The sequence below is a fragment of the Rhineura floridana genome, chromosome 5, assembly GCF_030035675.1.
Source record: "Rhineura floridana isolate rRhiFlo1 chromosome 5, rRhiFlo1.hap2, whole genome shotgun sequence".
Classification (NCBI taxonomy): Eukaryota; Metazoa; Chordata; class Lepidosauria; order Squamata; family Rhineuridae; genus Rhineura; species Rhineura floridana.
Window position 1 is genome coordinate 112,875,800 of NC_084484.1, and position 24,563 is coordinate 112,900,362.

Consider the following 24,563-nt stretch of genomic DNA (forward strand, 5'->3'; position numbering starts at 1 on the left):
TGCCTGAATGACCAAGGCCTTGCCCTTCAAGAGTCCTAAATCATTACCCCCTAAATGAACAACTAAAACATGTGGAGGTTGCTGCACCAGCACAGGATCGAACAAGGTAGGCAGAAGCCAATCCCACCTCATGCCCCTCCTACCCAACCATTGGACTTCAGCATATTGACTAAGTCCCAGCTGCATCCCCATCACAGACCATGCTATGCCCACAAATGAGCTCTCTGATCCACTCCAGCACCCTCCAGCAACCTGTTGAAACCAAACAACATGAATAACAGAAAAACAGTCTACTCCCGGCCTTCCTTAAATGGCCGAACATAAGTCCTAAATGCCCCTGATTTCCAACAGCCTACCGCCTGTATGCCCTCCCTCCTGAAAGCAAGCCTGGCAGCAGTAGATGCTGCCCTTATGCAGAAGAAGTGTGTACCAAAACAGGACGTATAAATATAAGAGCACACTTGGCACTGGTAACGTAAACGGTATGCCATCATGATGACAGAAAAAGGGGCCCACGTGAGACCAACGCATCTGGAAAAAATTGCACAATGTGCTGACTGGGCACAATTCCCTAACTGGGAATTAAGTTAATTTGCTGTTGATCAGTTTTGGACTGACGCAAGCAAATCCTTACTACACTGGTCTCTAATGTGATGTCTTGCACCTTGAGGGCATATCCAGACAGAAAGAGGCTAGAAAGGGGGTGGAGCGGGCTTGAAAAGGCCCGCAATGTGTCCCCGCCCCCCACAGTGAGGTAGCATGTGTACTAAGCATGCCATGTGGCTGAGGTCATGGCAGGTTTTGACATGGCCCGGCTGCAAAGCCCACTGTCCCCAGAGGTCTTTCAGAGCCCAGGGGCTGAACGGGGATTGCTGGACTACATCTCCCTGCATCCCTAGCCATTGGCTAAGCTGACTGGGGCTGATGGGAGATGGAATGCAACAAAAATCTGGAGGGCATTATATTGGCTACCCCTGCTCTAAAGTAACAGACATGCTCTGCTGATGGGATTTTTTCAGGGGGGCTGACTAAACAAAAGCAGCATTGTTTGTAGATGAAAAACTTTACTACTAATTTTCTATAGATAACCAAAAGGTTACAGTGTATGTCTTAAACCTCTGAAACTAAAGCTTGCCAACTGACACAAAGACATGTCACAACCTACAGCATCCCAAAGTGTTATCATTTTTAAAACAATATTTGGGGAACTGTAAATGAATATAAAAATCACATTTAATGAATACTTTCAATCTTCCTCTTTCAACAAGCTTTTTAAGTAGAGATCTTCTCCCAGTCTGCATCTGTGTTGGAATTGTTTTTAAACATGTTTATAAATATTTTAAAAATACATTTTAAGGTGTTTTGTTTTTAATGTGCTTTTTCATGTTTTTAAATATATTTTGTGTTTAAGATGTTTTTAGTATTTTCTTGCTTGTTTGCCACCCTGGGAGGAAGGGTGGCCTATACATTTAATAAATACATAAATAAATAAATACTTGCCTTTGAAACATTACTAGAATTGTGCTTAATTTGGGGCTTAATTTCAAAACTGAAGTGATTCCAGATTTCAAACTAGCCTGACCACTTTTTTGTTTTGTTTTGTTTTTTGCATGAAAGCCCTTTCTCCTAATTCAGCCTGTATGTGAAGTACTGTTGATAGTGGTGAAGGAATCACTCTGGTCATGCTCAGACACACTCCTTCCTTTACTCTAGATCAGGGATGGGCAACCTGTGGGCCTCCAGATGTTGTTGGACTCCAATTCCAATCAGCGCCAGCTTGCAACATCAGTGGTCAGGTATGATGGGAGTTGCAGTCCAGGTTCCTCATCCCTGCTCTAGGTCACAGAGTCCACTCACAGATCAGCATAAACTACTTGTCCTTATCTTTAAAGCTAAAACCTTTCTATAGACTTGCCTTTCTTAGTTAAATATATCTTTTTATGACCTTTGTACCTCCAGCTCCACCACCGTCAATTGCTGGCATGCAGTCCCCAAAAATTGTCCCTCAAGAAATATAGCACTTGCAGTAAAAACGGTACCCTGCTTCCTGAAACAACTTCATTCTGTGTCCCTTGCTGCCCTGCCTCTCTCTCTCTCTGTTCAAATCCCTTTGCACAACCCCTTTGTCTTCCTTCCCCACTGCAACTACATCTAAGTAACCAAAAAGAATGAATTGTTATGGGATTGGGGGTTTGAGATAGATGATTTCTATGAGTCCCCTTCCAGCCTCTGATTTGGAACCCAGAGCCTGAAAGTGGGCTCTGCAGCAGAGAAACCTCTACTGGTCAAGCTAGTTTCCTTTGTTAATCTAATAGAGTAGCTAAGTGAGCTAATGGGTCTGTCAAGTGCCCATCAAGAGGTGAATAGATTTTGGGCCAGAGAGATCCTATTATTATTGGAAATCTTTTCAGGAGAGAGGCCCTCCCCCCACCACATCCTGGTGGCTTGTGGTTTTTAGTCTAGCATGGAGAAGCTGAGGAACTAAGGAGACACACAGCAATGCCTGCTCTCTGCACCATCCATGGCTTTGGGGTGCCTCTCTACAAGCCTGACAGAAAAGCAAGATCTATCAGACGGTTAATGCTTTGAACCCCTCCATCTTAAATTCAGATAGCGAATTTAAAATCTAAAAAACACCATAGCTGTCCTTCTTTCCAAGGAAACCAAACCCTGAATAAGCACAGGAGCCCCTCACACCATTCAGAGATTAGGACACAACAGAATATTCTTTACAAGTATGAACAGGGGTGAGGTGTGTGTGAGGGATAGAACAAGAGAAATCATGACAGAGAAGGAAGAGAAATTGTCTAGGATGGTGATGATCTAAAGAGAAAGGAATGTGTGTGTTGGCATGTGTTCCCCCAAAACATTCTTCCTGAGAAAATACGGCCCCTGATAGTCTCTATTCCCTTTACACAACTACAATTGCCAGAGTTCTCTAGGAAGAGGGACTGACCTTTCAACCACTCTGAAAATCGTGTCTCTGTGAGGAGAATAGGTGTCTCCTAACAATGTTCAGCACCCTTCACAAACTACCCTTCCAAGGATTCTTTGGGGGAAGCCATGACTTTTTAAAGTGGAATGATAGTAGAATAAATGTCTGGTGTATATGTGGCCCAAGCCTGAGAATTTCTTTCTTTCTGTTTGCCCCACCCCAAAGGACTGGGATGAGTAAAAATATAAAAATGAATAAACACACTAAGATTCATTTCATTAGATGAAATGTTCGTATTCTTTCCTAACTTACAATATCTTGTTTAAAACTTGTAATTAGTATAAGCTAGGCAGAACCAAATTATAATGATTCCTTGTGGGAGAAAACCCAAGGATTATTCCACATGATATGACATTTGTTGTTGCACATTTCTTTGTTTTTAAATTTGGGGTAACATCCCAGTAATTCTCCTTGATTTTTCAGCTAGTTTTTTTCAGTGAAAGCACAGTATTTTCAACAGATGCATTCAGTTAAAAGAGTAATTTAAGACCATATGGAAAAAACTCTAAGAGCTGTTATGATCATAATAACTAGAAAGTGGTTTCCCAAATTTTGGAGATAACTAAATAAAACTAAAAACATGTTTAACACTTCTTCATATGATTTAATATTTTTAAAAGATAAGGGAATTTATTTCACGCTGTCCTACTTTACTTCCTGAACTAAGAAGTCATTTGTATTCCTGAATAAAAAGTAACTCATTCCATATATTAATTGCTTGTATTTTCACTTTTAAGGCTATAAATAATGTTACATTTTAACTCAGGAGTTGCTGCAATACACTGGAAATTGTGAGTCAGATGCATGAAGAAACATACGACTGTTAAAGGCTATGACCAGAGGACTAGTTATCACTTCTAACATCCAATCATTAAACAGCACAATCATAAATGTTTTCCCATTAGTAAGCTTCATTGGTTTCAGCAGCACTTTGTGAAGTAAGCAAGCATGGGATTGTAGCCTAAGTAACATTTACTAATTGAGCTTAGTGAGGCTTCCAAATCAACAACTTTCCCTTTGAGGAATGCACTTACTCGTTTGTTGTGAGGCATCCAGAAGTTTTCTCCTAGAAGTACTTGTCCTGATGGGATATCACATTTTTCTAGCAATTCAAAGCTGGGAAAATATTGGAGAGCTGGAAAAATATGATTGCCCTTACATATAAGGGCTACCATTTTCTCAATGCTTGGTTGCAGATTCTGGCTGGATGAATGTCGTGAGCAGCCACTGGGCAGTTCCCATGACATGGTGTATAGCGTTCTCCTTCTTATGCAATTTTCACAGCAAGACATTTTTATTTCCTATAATTTTTTTCAAGGACCACCTCCATATTAAGACCTTTACCCAATGAATACACAATCATCATGGACTTTTAAACAGAGGATAAATGGAACAGCAGCATAGTTTTCCCGGAACATCAAGAATATACCACATTAGTATGATTGGCGTTCACGGTCAACTCATGCCTCATTATGGAGGGATTTTTTGGGTAGTATAAATTTTATCCTACCTTTGATTGTGTAGATCATCAAAAACTATGAAATGCTTTAAAAGAAATGGGGGTGACACAGCATCTGATTGTCCTGATGTGCAACCTATACCCTGGACAAGAGGCTACTGTAAGGACAGAATATGGAGAAACTGATTGGTTCCCAATCGGAAAGGGTGTGAGACAGGGGTGTACTTTATCACCCTATGTGTTTATATGCAGAACATATCATACAGAAAGCGGGATTGGACCAAGATGGAGGTATGAAAATTGGAGGGAGAAATATCAATAATTTAAGATATGCAGACAATACCATACTACTAGCAGAAACCAGTAATGATTTGAAACGAATACTGATGAAAGTTAAAGAGGAAAGCACAAAAGCAGGACTACAGCTGAACATCAAGAAGTAATGACAACAGAAGATTTGTGTAAATTTAAAGTTGAGAATGAGGACATTGAACTTGTCAAGGATTATCAATACCTTGACACAGTCATTAACCAAAATGGAGATCATAGTCAAGAAATCAAAAGAAGGCTAGGACTGGGGAGGGTAGCTATGAGAGAACTAGAAAAGGTCCTCAAATGTAAAGATGTATCACTGAACACTAAAATCAGGATCATTCAGAACATGGTATTCCCAATCTCTATGTATGGATATGAAAGCTGGACAGTGAAAAAAGCAGATAAGAGAAAAATCAACTCATTTGAAATGTGGTGTTGGAGGACAGCTTTGCAGATACCATGGACCACGAAAAAGACAAACAATTTGGTGTTAGAACAAATTAAACCAGAACTATCATTAGAAACTAACATGATGACACTGAGGTTATCATACTTTGGACACATAAGGAGAAGACCTGATTCACTAGAAAAGACAATAATGCTGGGGGAACAGAAGGGAGTAGAAGAAGAGGAAGGCCAAACAAGATGGATTGATTCCATAAAGGAAGCCACAGAACCTGACCTTACAAGATCTGAACAGGGTGGTTCACGACAGATGCTATTGGAGGTTGCTGATTCATAGGGCGGCCATAAGTCATAATCGACTTGAAGGCACATAACAACAAACAATAAATTTTATTTGGAACTTGCTATGGTTCAACTCTATTACCAAGACAGAATTCTTAAACCTCTAATTTTAGTTGCCTTGATGAGGGTTAATTTTTAAGATCTGTGGTTTTACAGAAATAGTGTTTCACAATGATTGCAAAAAGAATGTTGTCTAATTAGTTATATAATGTATTCCATGCTTTTTAAGATGTTATATATTCTCAGCATCACTCCAATTTTTATTTATAAATTTTTAAATTTTAATGTTTTGTAATACTTTTTCTTTTTATATTGTTGTACTTATTTTGCTTGAATACTTTATTAGTATATTATAGAAAGTAACTACATTGTTTAATTCTTATTGATTTGTAAATCTATGATATGTATTTGAAATTATCATTATTGTTCATTTGTGGAAAATTTTAATAAATGTTATTTAAAAAGAGAATATCCCACATTTATCTTGCTTCTGGTTATACAAGACTGTCTCCTTCAACTTTTCTCCATTTGCATTTTGCCCACCTACAACCATAATAACCAAAGTCTCTTTGTCTGTAACACAAGAAACTAAATATTGTGCAAATTACGATAAGTAGACTATGTTATACACAACTTGTTTGACCATATGGAAACAGAGGGAACACAGACATGTGTGATGACTATTATATTTTAGTGATAATACCAACAGCAAGTCATAACATTTGATGTATAATTTACACAGTGGCAAGATGAACATCTTTGGGAAATTTCTGTTATGTAACTTCTCTATCATGTGTCTTTCCAAAAATGCCTAAGAGCCCAACTTGATGTTCTATACAGTTGAACGCAATGTTCCCCCATCTTTTTAAATCAAAAGAAGCAGTGGGATGTTCTTATCTTCAGCACAGCATTGGCTGGGGAAAGGGATGGGGGAGAAATTCGATTCCGTTCACATTTAAAGCCAAATTTATCCCATTCACACTTTCTAAAACAACATGAAAGGCAAAACCATCCTTCAAAATTTGCACTTATCCAAATTTTGTGATGCAGTTCTCCAACTAAGCAATGTTTGCAACAAGACACATTTTAAGGAAAGTGTGCATAAATAGGAATATATTAGTGAAAATAACATACAAAAATGCATTACATTAAAAGAAACTGCTTGCAAAAACCTGTACATTGTCAAAACTGCAGGCAAAATGTGTTTAGTAGGAGAAATTCTCACTAAAAAGCTGGAGAATTTTCATGAGAATTTTTTTAAAAAACACATATTGCTGCAGAAATGTGGAGAACTGAATTTAAGATTGGAAAAAATTAGAAACAGAGAGAACTAAAATTGACAGATTCTTCCATCCCTAGTCAAGAATGGACTGTTTAACCCTTTCCCATTCAGCTAGTTTTCTGCTCAAAACTGGAGCCCCAGCTGTTTTTCTTCTTACAGGGCCTGTATCTTCTGCCTTATGCATAGAAAAGAAGCTTGGGAGAGGAATGGTTCACAATGGAAAAAATGTTTGGGGGGTAGAAATACAGGTGAAATTTGATTCAGTTTGCATTTCAAGCCAAATCTGTCAAATTCGCACTTTCCAGAACAACATGAGGACCGAAGCACAGCCATTCTTTGAAATTCCTGCTTGTTCAAACTGCAGTGAAGTTTGTCAGTGTTTACAAAAATGCATATGTTGTGCATAAAAATGAATATGTGAGTGAAAATAACATATAAAATGCATTATATGATGAGAAATTGCTTGTAAAAATGTGCACATGAATAAAAAATGCCTACAAAAATGTCTTTCTTAGAAGAAATTAGCACCAAAATGCTGGAGAATTTTCACGTTTTTTTTTTAATTGCAAATTGCTGCAGAAATGTGGAGAGCCAAATTTAAGCCTGGAAAAATGAGAAACGGAGAGAACTGAAACTGACAGGTCTTTCTATCCCCAGGGGAAGGGTAGGTAGCATTAAGCAGCCCCTCTCCCCCTGCCGATGCTCTGCTTCCAATTTTAGCCTCCTGTGGCTGCTGTTATTTTTCTTGATGGAAAAAATGGAAAAAGTAAAACAGAACTTCTTTTCATATATAGATTTGACACCAGGCCACCACAAAATTATAATAGATGTTCTCTTGTAATCGTACAGTTATTTGGCAACTGATGCAAGGGTGAAATAAAGGGTCTACCTGCCCTTGATTAATAACATGTTCTATTCCAGAGGCAGGGTACTAGGCTGTCTTCCCCCACACTTCCCTCCTTGGACAGGAAACAGAAATAGCCTTGTGTGCTGCCTCAGGAATGGGATTTTTGTCTTAAACAGGACTCCCTTCTAGAGGTAAGAAATTGAACTATTTATTTTCATTCTTAATAGAAGGGAGCATGAAAACACATACAGGCTTCAGAGAGAAGTCATTCTGTTAAAAATAAAAGTAGTCTGCTACTCTCCCTCCTCCCACCAAAAACAATAGTGCATAATTTTTTATAAGAGCCTACTTGTGAATCTGCTATCTAGTACTGACTTGTCTGTTTTCAGTTATTGTGTCCAGTGGGAGGAGAAAGAACTTGTTCCTTCTTTCATCCTCACTTCCTTTGGAAAGAATTTTCAACTGGATATAGGGACATAAAAGCTGACAATGTGCTGTCACACAGTTATGAAAGTCGTAGTAAATGCTGTATGGACTTCCTTTGCCACAGCACTGCAGCTTGTGGTATAGCACATATACAAAAAGCTGTGAAAACCAGTAGCTGACAGCCAAGTGGAATGTCAGCAACACCTCACCTCCGGTTGTCCACATCACTGTAGTGTATCAGGAAAGGGAGTGGGAGGTGGCAGCAAGGTTGGTGTAGTACAAATGCACCCACATAGCCAATCCACCATACCTGCCAGTGCATTTGCACTGCACCGACCTTGCCTCTGCCTTGTAATTCGTCCGATCCTTCCTGGGGTATGCAGCAGCAAGACGGGCAACTGAAGGTCGGATGAGTGCTGCCACCCCATCCCACCAGCCACTGTTTGTGAAAACTGATGTCCAACTGTATTGATTCTATCTACAATGCTTAGTTTCAGCACGGTGTTGGCCTCACATGCCTTCAGATCCTTTGGCTTTTCCTGAATCTACTGTCCAATAATTTCAGTGGGTTAAAGTATTACTAGAAAGGGAGGCACATTTATCTCTTTCTCCACACCATGATCCATAATGATTTCTACCTACAGTTATTTAAGTACAAGAGTAGTTTATAAGTTTCAGTTTATTTGGTCTAGAGACCATAAACATCAAATATTGTATAGGATTATTAAGACAACTGCAGCAGAGGGGGAAAAACATGCACACAAAATGTGCTTCTGCCCTTTTTTCTTTGTCTCAGTTCCCCAGTTCTTACCTGCTCAGTATCTTTTTATAATACACAAGAGTATAACAATATCCATGATCAAAATTAGTTAAAAATACAGACAATTTTTATTCAGACCTCATAGTCCTTTAAAACAATTGTGGCCTAATTTTGATAGTTAAACTGAGAAATTTGGCTATATTTTCTGTAATCTTACGACTGGAGTCTGCCACTAAAATTGAAACAGAATTCATCTATGACTGTAGAAAGAGTACTGGGGAGATAGATTGGGATTTTATTTCCCTATAAAATTACAGTATAGGAGAATGTGGGCTAACATCTAGTACCAAGGCAGCCTGGTAAATCAACATTCAGCTGCTGATGGCAAAGCACTGAATCTAGCCATTCCTATATCAAGGAATATTTAATGATGCTAAATACCTAGCAGATTGATAATCACTACTAGGTTGTAGGCCAATGTATAGCTGTGATCGTGAAGTCTCTATTTAATGCAGACGGCTACTTTTTTAAATCCAAGTGATGGATGTGAGGATGGGAATAGTGTTCTCTTTGGTATTAGCAAATGTTAGCCAACAACAAGTATAATTATCAAGCAAAGCCAGAGATAGGAAGCCCAGATCTATCTATATAGGAAACTATTGTTTCCACAGAACAAATGCCCGCTTCAAGCTGTAAAAATACAGTGGAGACACATCTTGATATACAAAAGAACTTTATCAAGAAATTGGATTTTGTTACCTCTAAGGATTCATTAATCTCCAATATCCAAAGTTGGACTCTGTACATAATCTTGGTAACTACTTTGGCTTTGTGCACCTTCAAAACGGAAGGTATATGCTGACCTCCTTTTGCACAGCAGAACCTCAATAGTGTAACTAGAATATACAGTGCACTCAATGTAGTATTTTTAATCTAAAGGGACCTGGACAGAGTGGACTGTAAAATAATACCCAGATATTTAAAGTTATTAACTTGTTTTATTACATGCCCATACAGAGCCCATTTATATTTCTTACATTCCTTCATAAGAATCAGTACTTTAGTTTTATCATAATTGATCATCAACCATTCTGCCTTGCAATAGCTTGAGAATTTAGTCATAAATCTTTAAAATCCAATCTGGGATTATGAGAGTAGTACAGTTCCCTTGGCATATAGTAGCAAAGGGATTCTGTACCAGTTAGAGTGGGCAGTGGTGGTCTTGAGCATACACCTTAGGCAAGAGTTCATTTAAATAAAGATTAAACTGTTGATGGACTAGAACACAGCTTTGCCCTTGAAATGGGGTTCCATTATAAATAATAACAATTCCCATTCTTGCTAATACTTCTTTCTTTGCACTGATATCAATTTTGTTACATGTTGTTTTTTAAATGTGAAAATAGATGAAGTCCTTTTGACCTTCAAGAATATGTTGGCAATTGATGAATCTAGCTACACTCTAATCTTTAGTACATTTCTCTTTGAGATGTATATATTCCCTCACTACAATCATGTTTGCCAATACTACTGTGTCTACAGCATGGCTATTGTCATGACTGCTTCCTCAAGTTGCTTCAGCTTTCAACAGTGATGAAAATAGTGTCCTGCTGTATCTTACTGTGACTGCATAGTTCTTTATGACTCTAATGCTCTAAATTATCTCATCAAACCTTTAGAACAAACAACTATAGGTATCTTGCGCCCTGTCCCCAGCTACCCACAGTTTATTTATTAAATTTATTAGTCACCCATCTGGCTGGCTGTCCAGCCACTCTGGGCGATGTACAAAATAAAAACATACAAATACATTAAAACATTAAAAATCTCAACAATAATAATAAAACCTAACCCACCCCAAAAGCCTGTCTGAAGAGCCAGGTCTTCAAGGCCTGGCGGAAGCTCATCATGGAGGGGGCAAAGCGGAGATCATTTGGGAGGGAATTCCACAAAGTGGGGGCCACAATTGAAAAAGCCTTCTCCCTAGTTCTCACCAGTCTAGCTGTTTTAACTGGTGGGATAGAGAGAAGGCCTTTTGAGGCTGATCTTGTTGAGCGGCATCTCCGATGATGTTGGAGGCACTCCTTCAGATAGACTGGGCCGAAACTGTATAGCGTTTTAAAGGTCAGAACCAACAACTTGAATTGGGCCCGGAAAACAACCGGTAACCAGTACAACTCCTTCAGCACTGGAGTGATGTGATCTCGCCGGTGGCTGCCTTTAATCAGGCGAGCCACCGCATTCTGTACCAGTTGCAGCTTCTGGACCATTTTCAAGGGTAACTCCACATACAGCACATTACAGTAGTCTAGGTGAGAGGAGACCAGGGCATGTACCACAGATGGGAGCAGATGGTTGGGAAGGTAGGGGTGCAGCCTCCGTATCAGATGGAGTTGATACAGTGCCGCCCGGCACACAGCCGAGACCTGAGTCTCCATGGACAGCTGGGAGTCAAGAATGACCCCCAGGCTGCGGACCTGGTCTTTCAGAGGCAATTGTACCCCATTGAGCACCAGGTCAAAATCCCCCAACCTTCCCTTGTCTCCCACAAACAGTACCTCGGTTTTGTCAGGGTTCAGCTTCAGCTTATTCCTTCCCATCCAGCCACTCACCGACTCCAGGCACTTGGATAGGGTTTCTACAGCCAACCTCTGTGAAGATTTGAATGAGAGATAGAGCTGCGTGTCATCAGCATACTGGTGACACTGCAGCCCAAATCCTCTGATGATAGCCCCCAGCGGCTTTATATAGATGTTGAACAGCATCGGGGAGAGGATGGAGCCCTGTGGCACCCCACAAGTGAGAGGCCAAGGATCCGAAACCTCATCCCCCAATGCCACTCTCTGGTACTTACCAGAGAGGAAGGAACGGAACCACTGCAATACAGTGCCCTCTATGCCTAACCTCTTCAGGCGGTCCAGAAGGATACTGTGGTCAATGGTATCAAAAGCCGCTGAGAGATCCAGGAGGACAAGGAAGGTGCATTCGCCCCATCCAACACCCTCCTCATATCATCCACCAAGGCGACCAAGGCCATTTCAGTCCCATGTCCGGGCCTGTAGCCCGACTGAAATGGATCCAGTGATATCAAAGACATTGTTCTAAATGATATAAACAGTATTTCTTTGGGAGCAAAAGTTTCAGAACTGAAGACAACTGAGTTTTGAAAGAGAGATGCCAAAGAATCCATCTTTAAAATGTGTACTGCATACAGAAAACCAGTTGCAGTGAAGAGAAAGCAATGTACTGGGCGGTATTAAATTCTAGTCCTACACAGAATAGACTATTGAAGTTAATAGACTTGATTAACTTAAGTTTATTAATTCCAATGGATCTGAACAGGACTTAGTTGAATACAACCCTCTGTTAATAAAGTTGCGTAGCTACCTGAAACATAAAAATCCTTTCTAACAATAGGAATCCTATTTGCATGCAAAAGACCCCCCTCAAAAAACCCAAATTAAGCTATCCATCTAAGGGATGAACTAGATGATAAGAAGAAAGTGTGGTTGCTACCTCTGTCATCCCAATAATATCTCATAAAAGTTGGGGCATGACATGGTCTGTCTTTCTCTTTGTCCCTTGCCTCTGTTCTTTTCATGGTTAATGCCAAGGTAGAATTGTAAATATCAAATATTTTAGGGGGGAAATCTTACTGGGTTACATGAATCTTTGTCTACCCTATACAAATATGATATGGGGACATCAGTTGTTTGACTCAGTGACATTACCTACTAAAGTACACTGATATCAGTGTATCACTGAATTTTGAGATGGTCAGCTGTGAATGTCATCTAGTATGGACAATATGAAAAAAAATGAATATAATGAAATCTTAGCAACCCATTTCACCCATTCAGTTGAGAGTTGTAATCCTTTCCTCACTGCAAAATCTTAACATGAAATGGACCTTTCATAAATGCCAAAAACAGTATAGTCAGTTTTGTGTTATCCCCTCAGTTCATTCCTTTTCATGTTTTGTTAAAGGTAAAGGAAATGTAAGTGATTTGGGTTATTTCTGGAGCTATTGGTTGCGATGCCTCTTCAGGTACTGTGGCAGTACTCAGAATTAGCTGTGAATGAATTATAAAATTGCCACACATATTTGTATTCTTGCCAGAACAAATCATCTAGGAGTTATTTAAAGGTTCAGTATGCTTAAAATGTAAACTTTATATCCATATGGCTTTTCTTTCCAAACAAATCCCCAATAAAGCATTGAATTCATTTCATAGTCTTTAACTACTTTCAAGTCAATATTGTTTGATGACAAATTGAGCCATTTTAAGATATTTGGATAAAGGTATGACATTCATTTTCAGGCTGATGAGATGTGAGAAGCGGATGGAATTTGGGAATGTAAGCTTTGCTTCTGCTGAAAATTACTTGGATGGAGAACAGATAAGTGATTCTCCTCTATTCATTTCGTTTAACTTCTTGGAAAAAATAATATTAGTCTTTCACAGTTCATTTGAAAATATCTCATTAAAAATATCACTAGGTCTTATTGTCTCATAAAATAGATCACTAGGTCTTATTGTCTGGAGAGGAGTGGCTGCCTGACCTAGCAACTCAGTTAGCCAATTTATAAACTAGACTGCTGAATCACCTCACTCAGGTTTTCTCTTGAAATCAGTCTGTTACAGACACAAGTCTTGAACCCGTATTCTCTAAATAATTAATTATTGCATTCCCCACAAGAGAATTGAATGTATTATCAGAAGGGGCAAAACGCTTGAATACCACTTGAACATTCAAAGAAGTCTGAAAAATAAGCAGTTCAGGACTGATCACCCTTCTCCTCTCATCAATGCAATCAGATCCCAAGCTGCTTTAAGCTAAAGTTGAACATCAGTTGGAGAAGGCTGGGAGAGAGGAATTATCTTCACTTGCAGAAATATTAAGATTAGGGATGGAATATGCCTGTTGTGGATTCATCCCCCTCCTCCACCACCCCACCTGCCACCACGGAGAAGAAGGAGGCAGGAGAGAAGGGCCTCCTCAGGTCAAATAATAGAGAGGAGTACTTGGCAACAGATTTCCCAAGCAGGACCAGACCACAGAGGAACAAGAAGAGGAGATGCTACATGATGGGGCAAGCAACAGGCTGCAGCCTGGGATGGGCAAAAAAATCTGCTTAATTCTGACTGCAGGGGATCAGAATTCAGCCTACAACCTGTCGATTGCCCCGTTGTGTGGGGTCTCCTCTTCCTGTTCCTCTTCCTGCTTCGTGGTCTGGCCCTGCTAGGGAGGCTGTTACAATGGCCTCGACTATATTGTTTGGCCTGTGGGGGGGGTCTCCTTTCCTGTCTCTTCTTTCTCTGTGGTGGCAGCGTATGGCAGATTGGAGGTGAATTCATGGTGGCTGTGGATCCATCCCTAAATTTGGGACATATATTAACACTCCTCCCCAATTAAGAGCACTAAGCAGCCCTGAGCATATGTTTTCATTATTATAGGTCTTGCACAAATCTGCACATGCAAGGAGAAAATAGAAGTAGGAATGTAGCAATACAGGCCATTCACTGAAACATCACACATGCACAAAACCACTAGGGATGCTGGAGAAATTTCATTCAATTTACATTTAAAGAATAATCGGCCTAATTCACACTTTGCAAAATGAATAAGAAAACCAAAACACAACAATCCTTCAAAATTTGCATTTCTTTGAATTTTGCAATGAAGTTGTCCAATCAGAGTAGCAAAGTACCTTTCTAAACAAACATAGCCACATGTTCACTACAGCATTAAGGATTTTTTCACAAGAAACTCAATACAACATGCCAGTACATTTCCACCAAGAATCTGCTGTAGCAAGTATTTCAATACCATTTGCAATCCAACAAAAGTAACCTTATATCGAGTCACACGAGTCTAGACCCTTCTGTCTCAGTAATGCCTACACCAGGGTTGGGTTAACCTGTGACCCTCCAGCACTTACTGAGCTCCAACTCCCATCAATCCCAGCAAACATGCCAATAGCAGTTGGCCTCCATCCAAGTTTCAACTTTCAGTTCAGTACAAAACCAGTTAAAAGCTAGTTTGAGTTTTGAAATAAAATTTCACAGGGAGTTAAACTCACTTAATCATCATCTATGGTCTGACCAAACATATATGACCTAAATCCACCCCTTTTCCAAATCTTACTCACTGAGCCTGGTAGTTGAACCACAATTCTTTGGGGGTTTTTCTCAAATGATGAGGACCTAATTGGCTGCATCAAAAGCTAGGGGAAACTAGCCTGTGCTAGCCATGGCTATGCGTTTAAAACAACCTAGCAAAAGAGCCTGTTCCATAAGAAGGGAGGAGAGCCCAAGCTGACACAGCATCTTAGTGTATCAAGGTATCCAGTGAGAAGAAGCTGATCAAGTTCAGCAGCAGGGTGAGGAGGCCATGGCAAACTGCTCCTCCTGCTAACCAAAACTCAAGCTTCCAAGGAAACTAAATCAATACATTGCAAAAAAAAACAGATATGCAGGGAGAAAGCCAGCAGGGGCCTGTTCTAGCAGGGCTCTTCTTATGTTCTTAGTAGCTGCTGGTGTGGTGAGCTGAAGCCACCCTCCCCAAACTGGCATCACTGCATCTTACCTGGATGGACTGGGATATGGTAGGATAGTGATGAGGTTGGGGCTGCGCAGAGGCAATTCAGTACTTCCACTGTGATGTTTGTGCAGTCCTGACCTTGCAGCCACCTCTCCCCACTCCATCCCCATCCAGGTAAGCTGCATAAATGCTGGTGCACAGAGGGCAGCTCTGCATTACACCCCACACACCAGCTGTACTGACCAAGAGGGATGGGATGTATTAATCCAGTAGCATCTGTAGGGCTACAGGTGGGTCATCCCTGATCTATACTTACTGGTAGCAGTTCTCCAGGATCTCAGACATGGGTCTTCCACAGTGCAACCTGGAGATGCCAGAGATTGAAGCTACAACTTATTAATGCAAAGTGTTTGCTCTCCCATTGAGCTACACAACTCAGAAATATTCATACTGAATCAATAAGATTAACATCTATTATCCAACACCACTATGGATAATACCAACTCCTACATTAGACTTTAGCAGATGAGAGTGTTTCTTTATGCTTTGTATCTTTAAGTTACTTCCCTTGACATAAACTATAAATAAGAATCCCATTTATTATGTCTTGCAGGACACACTCTATATGACTGTAACCACACCAGCTGCTTTTTGTAGCCTGAATCTAACACACTAGCCTGGATTAAAAACATTTTCTTAATTTCTTCCATAAGCCTTTGCCTTTCACCAGCTCATCTCTTTTCCTTCCACCATTGTTTGCAGATTTTTTTCTTGAAGCTTCCTTCCACTTTCTTGAGCATTTCTCTCACCACACATCAACACACAAAATCTTTTCTAGCAGAAACGTCTCTCATGAAGAAAGCCTGTGCATGTGTATCTGTGTGTGCACACACATTTGCATGTGCAGTGCACACACTTGTACAGAAAAGTAGCCCATTCTAGAGCCACTGTGTGGATATAGGAAAATAATTTTTTGAAATGGTAAAAACTAGGCTGCTACCGGTTAGTTCTCTCTTGAGAAATTTCTCTCTTTTTAAAGACAATTTCCACCATATTCTAACAATAAATTCCCAATACCACAGGAAATGTTAAGCACTGCCTTCTTTCCCCTGAGCATCTGGGGAAGTGTAGTTATCATGGTCAAAATACAGAACGTCCTGAAGGATAAACGTACAATTATAAGTAAGCAAATCATCAGGAGTGTGGCCACATAATAAAATCTGCATTGTATAGTACACAGATAACCTGCATCATTAGGTAACAACACTATTCTTTCCCAAAATCATTCAGACAATGCACAATATCTCTTGCATGCTGCGTAGTAGCTGCTGTTTGTGATGCCTTATTGCTGTGTTTTCCATTACAGTGACTTAATTTTCTTTTGACCAGTAGATGGCAGTCACTTCAACTTAATATAAACGCAAATGGTTGCCACATGTGAAGAAAACAATGGTATTCTTTGTGTTTGGAACTGTAGTAAGACAAAATTGATTTTAAACTTCAGAGCTTTTCCTGGAGTTTCGCTAGATAATATAGATCAATCTATATACTCCTAGCTAACCTTAAATCAAGCCTGTGGTACATTTATATTATTTTCTTATATTGAATACTAACGAGTTACAATTTCAACTACATATGGAAATCCTTCAGCATCAAAATGGGTCTGCGAACCTTGACTGTAACATACCCCAGCCTAGAGACATGTATTCAGGACTTCTAGGATACCAAAACTTAAAACACATGAGAACTGACAATTTTAGATGTATATTGCATACTCATCATGGTTATGAAAGCTAATATTAGCATGTCCAAATGACAGGCAATAAACATCAGTAATCCAAGTTATCAAGGAGTTTCCTCAGTCTAGCTCCTTGCAAATTAATTCTATAAAATTATATGAGTATAAAATATATATTTATCTTTATTATTAATACAGTAATAATTACATGTGAAATAGCCTGTAGTAGGGTCAGCTTTCATATGCCAGGGCTCCATCACTGCAAGATGTTGTTGCTGTTGTTTTGCTTCTGAGGCAGTTTCCAGAGAAGCAAAAGGTGAATGCAATTTTGCACAGGTAGTCCTACCACATAGCACTGGGTTTTCATTTATTAAAATGTTTCTATACCATTTTCATTTACAAAGAAAATATCAAAGCAGTTCACATCATAAAAATAAAATACTCAATAAAAATCCAGCTCATCAGTAAAATAACTTCCCAGTAACCAAGGCATCAGGGACCAGTATAAGCAGTCAGGGAAAACTTCAGCTGATAGTGGAAGCACCCTCAGCAGGGAGAGAATTCCACACTGTAGGCCACACCACAGAGGAGAAGGTTCTCTCCACACCCCCATCAGATGTAAGCCCTGGATGGCCAGTAGGGCCTCATCCATAGACCACAGCAACCTGGGTGATCAATATGGGAAAAGACAGTTCCTCATTTATCCTGGTCCTGACCTGTTTAGGGCTTTGTAGACCAAACTAACACCTTAAACTTGGTTTGGTACAAGCAGCCAGTTCTGGCTCAGATGTGCCAAAAACTACTAGCTTCACTTCTAGATCAACCCAAAACTACCGGGTCCTGATTACTGGCATCTTTTCCGAAAGTATAGTCCCAGGGTATTGTCTAAAGCAGCTTTTCCCAACTAGTGGGCCACCAGATGTTGTTGGACCACAACTCCCATCAGCCTCAGCCAGCATTGCCAATGCTCAGGAAAGATGGGAATTGTGGTCCAACAACATCTGGTGGCCCAGTAGTTGGGAAACGCTGGTCTAAAGGCATGTGAGGCCACCACCGTGCTAAAGCTAAAAGTCTGGGTCTAGTAAATGCCTAGATGCACAAGTGTCTGGGAACCGCATGTACACTAGTTTGGGCTACATGACAAAAGAAAGGTGGGATAAAAATGTAAGAAAATGAATACATGAAATAAAAGCTCTGAATCTTCTCTTGGCTCCTTCCCTTTGCACAGCAGGCTTCATCTCCAGATTCCACTCAAGTACCAGGATGTTTGATTTCAAGAAAAGGCCAGCAAGAAGGCCAGAAGTTGTGTAAGACTTCCTCGTTAATATACCCTGCATTGTGCAGACAAAAAAGCCCACTGAAAGTGACTTGCCTGGGACCCCCAAATTATGAAGTCACCACTGCTGTTTATATACACATTTATATTGTAAAATAAAAAATTATAAACTTACCTCCAATTTCTGAAACAGCAGAAATCTACCTTTTAAAAAATGTCTTCAAGGCAACCAGGTATCTAAAGAAATGAAATTAATCAAGGTAAGCACAGAATCACAAAACTATCATTCAGCAAACGTCTGTGAATACAATTCAGAGGTTCATTGTAAACAGGGGTGTAATTGTCCAGGATTGCAGGAGGTCGCAGACCCTTACTTATTTGGGACAAGAGTCCCAGCAGGGTCCCTATGTACAAGACAATCAGCATGAAAAGAGAGCATGTCACCCACTTACAAGTCTTCTCACTTGGCTAACAACATGGTTCCTTGTCCTTTTGCGCTGATTGGAGCCAATCATAGTTAAAGGAGGTGAGTCACACTAAAAAGACTCAGTAGCTAGTATACGCCTTCCCTTTCATGCTGAATGGCTCCTAGGATAAGTGAGAAGTGAGATTCATGGTAAAGTACATTGGTCTCCCAAATCCTAGTCCCACACTTGGCTTCATTTCAGAATTCTTAAAATCAAAATGTTTCTGGCAAAGTTTAGCTCCCAGAGAGAGAAAATGAGTGGGGAGAAGCCTATGCATACAGCAGTTTTACTCTGGTTCTTTAATTCTGTAATTGCAGAACAGACAGTGAATTCTGGAGGCATGGCTGTACGGATATGCTAGAATTCCACCCAATTTGGATATGGTACTGTATTTTCCATTAATTTACTTATTCTCAATCACTGAAGATTGAATTTTAATGCAGCAAATTTCCGAGGCTATTTTTGAAAACTTTTTTTTAAAAAAATCTGCCTCTAAAACATTGATTGTAAGAACGATAATTTATCCGTATTTTTTAAAATATCAATATTTTCTTCATAATATTAATATTTTAAGGGAAATATCAATATTTCCTTGAAAATATCAATATTAATATCAATATTTTTTGCGAGCAAAAAAACCCTGATCAGTAATAGCAGTGGCTAGCGGATACAGAACAAATTTGAATCGATGCCCGGCCATTGGAATGCTTTCGAACTGGCACCAGCCATCAGAACCCATCCCTACATGCCTGTGAGTGGGCATGGTGTGACTTTCATGAAGGGATCCTGCACTTCTGAATTTGCCACTACACTACTGATTGTAATGTAACATTATGATCTTTTTTTAGAAATCAATACACTGAAGTAAGTTGCCAAGATTTAAGAGTGTGTGCATGTGTGCAATGTAAGGCTGCACATTGAAGGAAGTTAGAAAAGGAGGAATCAGCCCTCCTTTGGGGGTCCCTCTCTTATGGATTCTGCCCTCCCTTGAAAGTTATTTTATGATTCTGCACTTTCCCCAAACTTGCTGACACCATTCTCTTGTATGTATATGCTGCCATTTGGATACATAGGCATAAATTCTCCCATGAAGATTGAAAATAGAATTTAAGATTAGGTAATGGTATTGACGCAGAAATGGGTTTTTCACTGGTGACATCGGTGTTGTAGAATGCACTCCCTCCTGAAATATGAGAGGCCCCATCTGTATTGGCAATCTGCTGGCTTTTGAATATGTACCTATTTACACAGGCATCCCCTTGACCTTTTTATCCAAGTCTCCTGTTTTAATTTCTGTACTTTTTCTAATAGGATTGTTTCACTGCACATTTTAATCATTTATTTATTTATTTTTATTTATTTTTATTTAATTTATATACCGCCCTAAGCCCAAGGGCTCTCTGGGCGGTGTACATAAAATAAAACAGTCAGGAATATATAAATACAATAATACAATAAAATCAAGCCAACAAAGGTAAACAAAAATAATCAAACAGCAGCAAAATACAACAATACATATAATAAAACGCATTAAAATGCCTGGGAATATAAAAAGGTTTTCACCTGGCGCCGAAAAGATAGCAGCGTCGGCGCCAGGCGCACCTGATCAGGGAGACCATTCCATAGTTCGGGAGCCACAACCGAAAAGGCCCTGGGTGTTTATATTTTAAGTTTTAAATGTGATTGATTTATGTATTATGTGATTGATTGTATTTTAACTATTCTGTATTTTAACAATATTGTGCAATTGGTTTTTATGTTTTGTAAACTGCTTAGAAGTCATCTTGGCATTAATCCTTATATAAATAAATAAATAACACATTCAGCAAGCATTTGTGCATCTTGCTCCTCATCCAGCTAGGAATATATGGCATGAAAGACTGCTTCTGGTTGTGTGTGTGGTTCCTAGCTGGACCATTATGAACATGCAGATAATTTGTAGATTAGTGGCAGATGGTGGCTCCATTTCAGTGGGGCAGTGGAATTTGCTCCGAGTTTCAGTCCAAACTTTGCACCTTAGACAGCTTCTTGAAAATTTGGATTAAAACCCATAGTGGATTCCACTGCCCCATTCACACACAGCCACCAGGCACCACTGGTGTAGATGATTGGTTAGACACAAATGTCCAGTTTGTGATATAAAGACACATTAAAAATGTAATAGTAAGAGCTGACATCCTTGAAGTTTATAACTGTGAACCTCCCTAAGTCAAGATAAAAATAATTTGAATGTGATACCGATGGAAAAGAAGGGATTATTGCAAATTAGAATTTTAAATTTTAACTTGAAGAGGGAAGTGAGCTGAAAATATGTAATCTCTGTTGTGAAAAATGTAATCCCTGTGGCGAATTAACACTAAATGTAAATCTGCTTTTGTCCATCGTTTTACATAGGGTATGATAGAGCTGTAAAAAAGGTCCTTAATAGGAAAGGGGAAGATGTTGACAGTCTGTATCACATTAATTACATCATGATGAAGCCTCTATCGTTGATTGGCTTAGTTTCTATGCTGAAGTGTCATTGCATCAGAGGAGCTTCCAGTACTGATTGGATGAGCTAGCATGATGACATGAAGTGTTTATGAAGTTTATAACTATTCAGAAATAGGCCAAATGACATCTGACATTAAATATATATTTGCATTTTTTCACAAAAGACATTATAGTACATGAGAGGAAGCCTGACTGGGACTCTGGCAGAAAGACACAGTTTTTTTAAAAACTCTCTCCTTCCCTGCCACAGTCTCAATAAAAATCACCTTTCCCACCATTTGCTCCCATTGAAATTTTCATTGGGACTCCGACTAGGAGGAAAAGGGTTAAACCCCTCCCTGCCTCCCAAAGTTCCTGTACCTGATATTTTAGGTTCAAAAAACAATCATGTTAAGTGCAAACACACACACACATTTAATGTAGTGTGTCTTTTGACTCAAAACCTATCAGAACATTTGTAAGTTCAGCACAGCTTCTGTGAAGGAAAACAAAGTTCAGTTTAGCTCCAATTATCATACGGATGGGGAACATGTGACCCTCCAGATGTTGTTGGGTTCCAGTTCCTAACCGTCCCAACAAGTATGACCAATTGTCAGTGATGATGGCTTGCAGTATAGCAACCTCTGGAGGGCCACAGCTTCCCCATCCCTGCTTTAAAGAAAGGACAGGAATAGCTTTGCAACATGCACTAAACACTGCAGAGAATGCACGAATTCTAACGGACGAGGTGACTGAAGCAAGGGAATAAACTGAGCAACAAGAACCTGACTAAAAGAGAAGGAAGTAAGACTGAAGCAAAAAAGGATTAGGAGAAACGTTGCAGCAGTTAAGGTCAAAGAGGCACTATGACAACAGAGAAAACAGTGGTAAGGTACCTAGCTAGGACAGTGACTAAAGGATATGTGAAAAGGCAAGACCTGAGGAAGCAACAGATGGTAGGGATGAAGGAAGAGGGAACTCATGAGAAAGCAGGTGTGGCCCAAAACCTCATCTTGTGGGTACAAACATGCAGGAAGAGGAAACAAATAGTGCAATCTTATACATGCCTGCTCAGAAGTTCTCAATCAGCCTGGATTTTTTGCATTCCGCAATGTTAAATGAAAATACCTTCCATGCCATTCTGATCCTTCCCATAAACTTATTTCAAAACAAAACCTTACAAAACCTATAGTCCTGAACTCATAAACGCATGCTTAACAACCCCCTAAATTTTCATGGTTATACACAAAACAGTCAGAGAGAATTGAGAGTTCAAAGTGTAAAAAGAGAGAAAAAACCCAGACCCCTTTTGGACTTTTTTCTTTCAGAGTTCTCATAATCTGTTGAAATTCATTAAAAACAGCTGTGTTCACAGAGTACCTGTAATCCTATTACTGACCTTGCCCCATACTCTGACATTCATCTTCTGCTGTTTAAAATTTAAAGAAGTGCCTGTCTGATTTTTAATTAATTAAAAAAAATTAACATTGAAGTCTATTATAACATCGGGCATTCTCAGTAAGAATCAGCTGTCAGTGTTCTAAAAGTCAGACTGACAGCTGCTTGGCTTGGCTAATCAGGGGACCACACCCACACCTGACCTTTATTTCACTTAAGACAGTCATGGCTTCCCCCAAAGAATCCTGGGAAGTGTAGTTTGTGAAGGGTGCTAAGAGGAGGCTCCTATTCCCCTGAGAGAGCTCCAGTGGCCAGATTGGTTTCACAGTTAGCTGCTATGACTGAAGCTCTGTGAGGGGAACAGGGCATCTCCTAGCAACTCTCAGCACCCTTCACTAACTACACTTCCCAGGATTCTTTGAGAGAAGCCATGACTGCCTAAGGTGAAATAACTGTCTGGTGTGGATGTGGCCAGGGACAGCTTTGGTTTAAATTTGGGTGGGAGGCTACATGTGCCTGCTGTAGAATAAAAAGGTGGGGGAAACCCTGAAAAGTAAGGATATCGTTCACAATGTTTTCCTTTTGGAAAAGAAAGGGGCTTCCCCTCTGTCCAGTGCCCACCCACCCAATCTCCTCCCCTCCCCCTCCTCCTTCCCTCCCTGCCCCTCCCCCAGGTCGTTTCACCTATCCTAAACATGATTCCACAGAAATAAATCCCACAAAACTCAAAAAGTATGCAAATGATCAGACCCACCCACCCTTCTCCTCCCTCTTGCCCCTTCCCTCACCCTTCCTTTCCCCCTACCTCCCCATCTCCATCCCCATCTAATCAAATCCTCCCCCACCTCCCCCCCATGGTCAGTTTTACCTATCTTAAGCATGATTGCATGGGAGTAAATCCAACAGAATCCAATAATAAGGATGCAAATGATCAAACCTGCTCTCCCCTCCTCCTTCCTCCAATCACTTCCATTTTGCCCCTTCCCTCCACCTTCCTTTGCCCCTCCCCTTCAATCCACTTCTCCTACCTCCCCCTCCTTCCACTCTATTCTCCCCTCCCTTTTTCCTTCCTTCTCCTTTCCCCTCCCCTCCCCCTGCACCATGGCAAGTTTTACCCATACTAAGCATGATTGCATGGGAGTAAATCCCACTGAATGAACATGCAAATGATGAAACCTGCGCTTCTCCTCTCCCTCCTGCCTGCTCCCCTCCCCCCTCCCCTCTGCCCTTCCTCGCCTCCTCCTCCTCCTCCCCTCCCCATCCTCTGTGGTCAGTTTCACCTATCCTAAGCATGATTGCAGGGGACTAAATCCCACTGAACTCAATAAGCATGCAAATGATCAACCCATTCTCAGCAAACTTGCACAGGATCCTTTTTCTTAAGTAGCAACATATTGTAATCTGTCTGATTTTACATCAAACTGCAGTTTCAGATTCAACTGTTAACGCCCCCAAAACAGAAACAAAACATAACCTCCAATTTGAAACACACAAGGCTGTCTTCACCATCATATGACATTGACCAAAAAAGGGCTTTGAAATTAATAAAAATAAATTTGATATGGTTGCTAGGATGAATGAGGGAAATAAAATTTTCTAGATTAGATTCTCTGTAGAAACATTAATAACACAGGAAAGAAGCAAAGTAAGAAGAACACCAGCAAACATACAAAAATATAATTCTCTATCTTTGGAGATGGCAGGTGTTGATCACTCCCCATATGTTCAGAGGTACATGTTACCAAATTCTTCCAAGCTACACAGGAAGTGGATTGGACTGTGAAAGACCAACCCAAATGGTGTTTGCATTTTTACAAATGTGCAGTACAATATCT

General features: G+C 40.0%; 1 long non-coding RNA gene across 2 annotated transcripts in view; it reads right to left on the reverse strand.

Moving 5' to 3' along the window:
* Positions 1-24,563, reverse strand: part of LOC133385258 (uncharacterized) — a 308,573-nt gene that overhangs the window by 138,258 nt on the left and 145,752 nt on the right. For both annotated transcript variants that reach the window (XR_009762837.1, XR_009762836.1), the window contains one exon: positions 18,567-18,628. This is a non-coding gene — a long non-coding RNA (uncharacterized LOC133385258). The remainder of the gene's footprint in view (positions 1-18,566; positions 18,629-24,563) is intronic.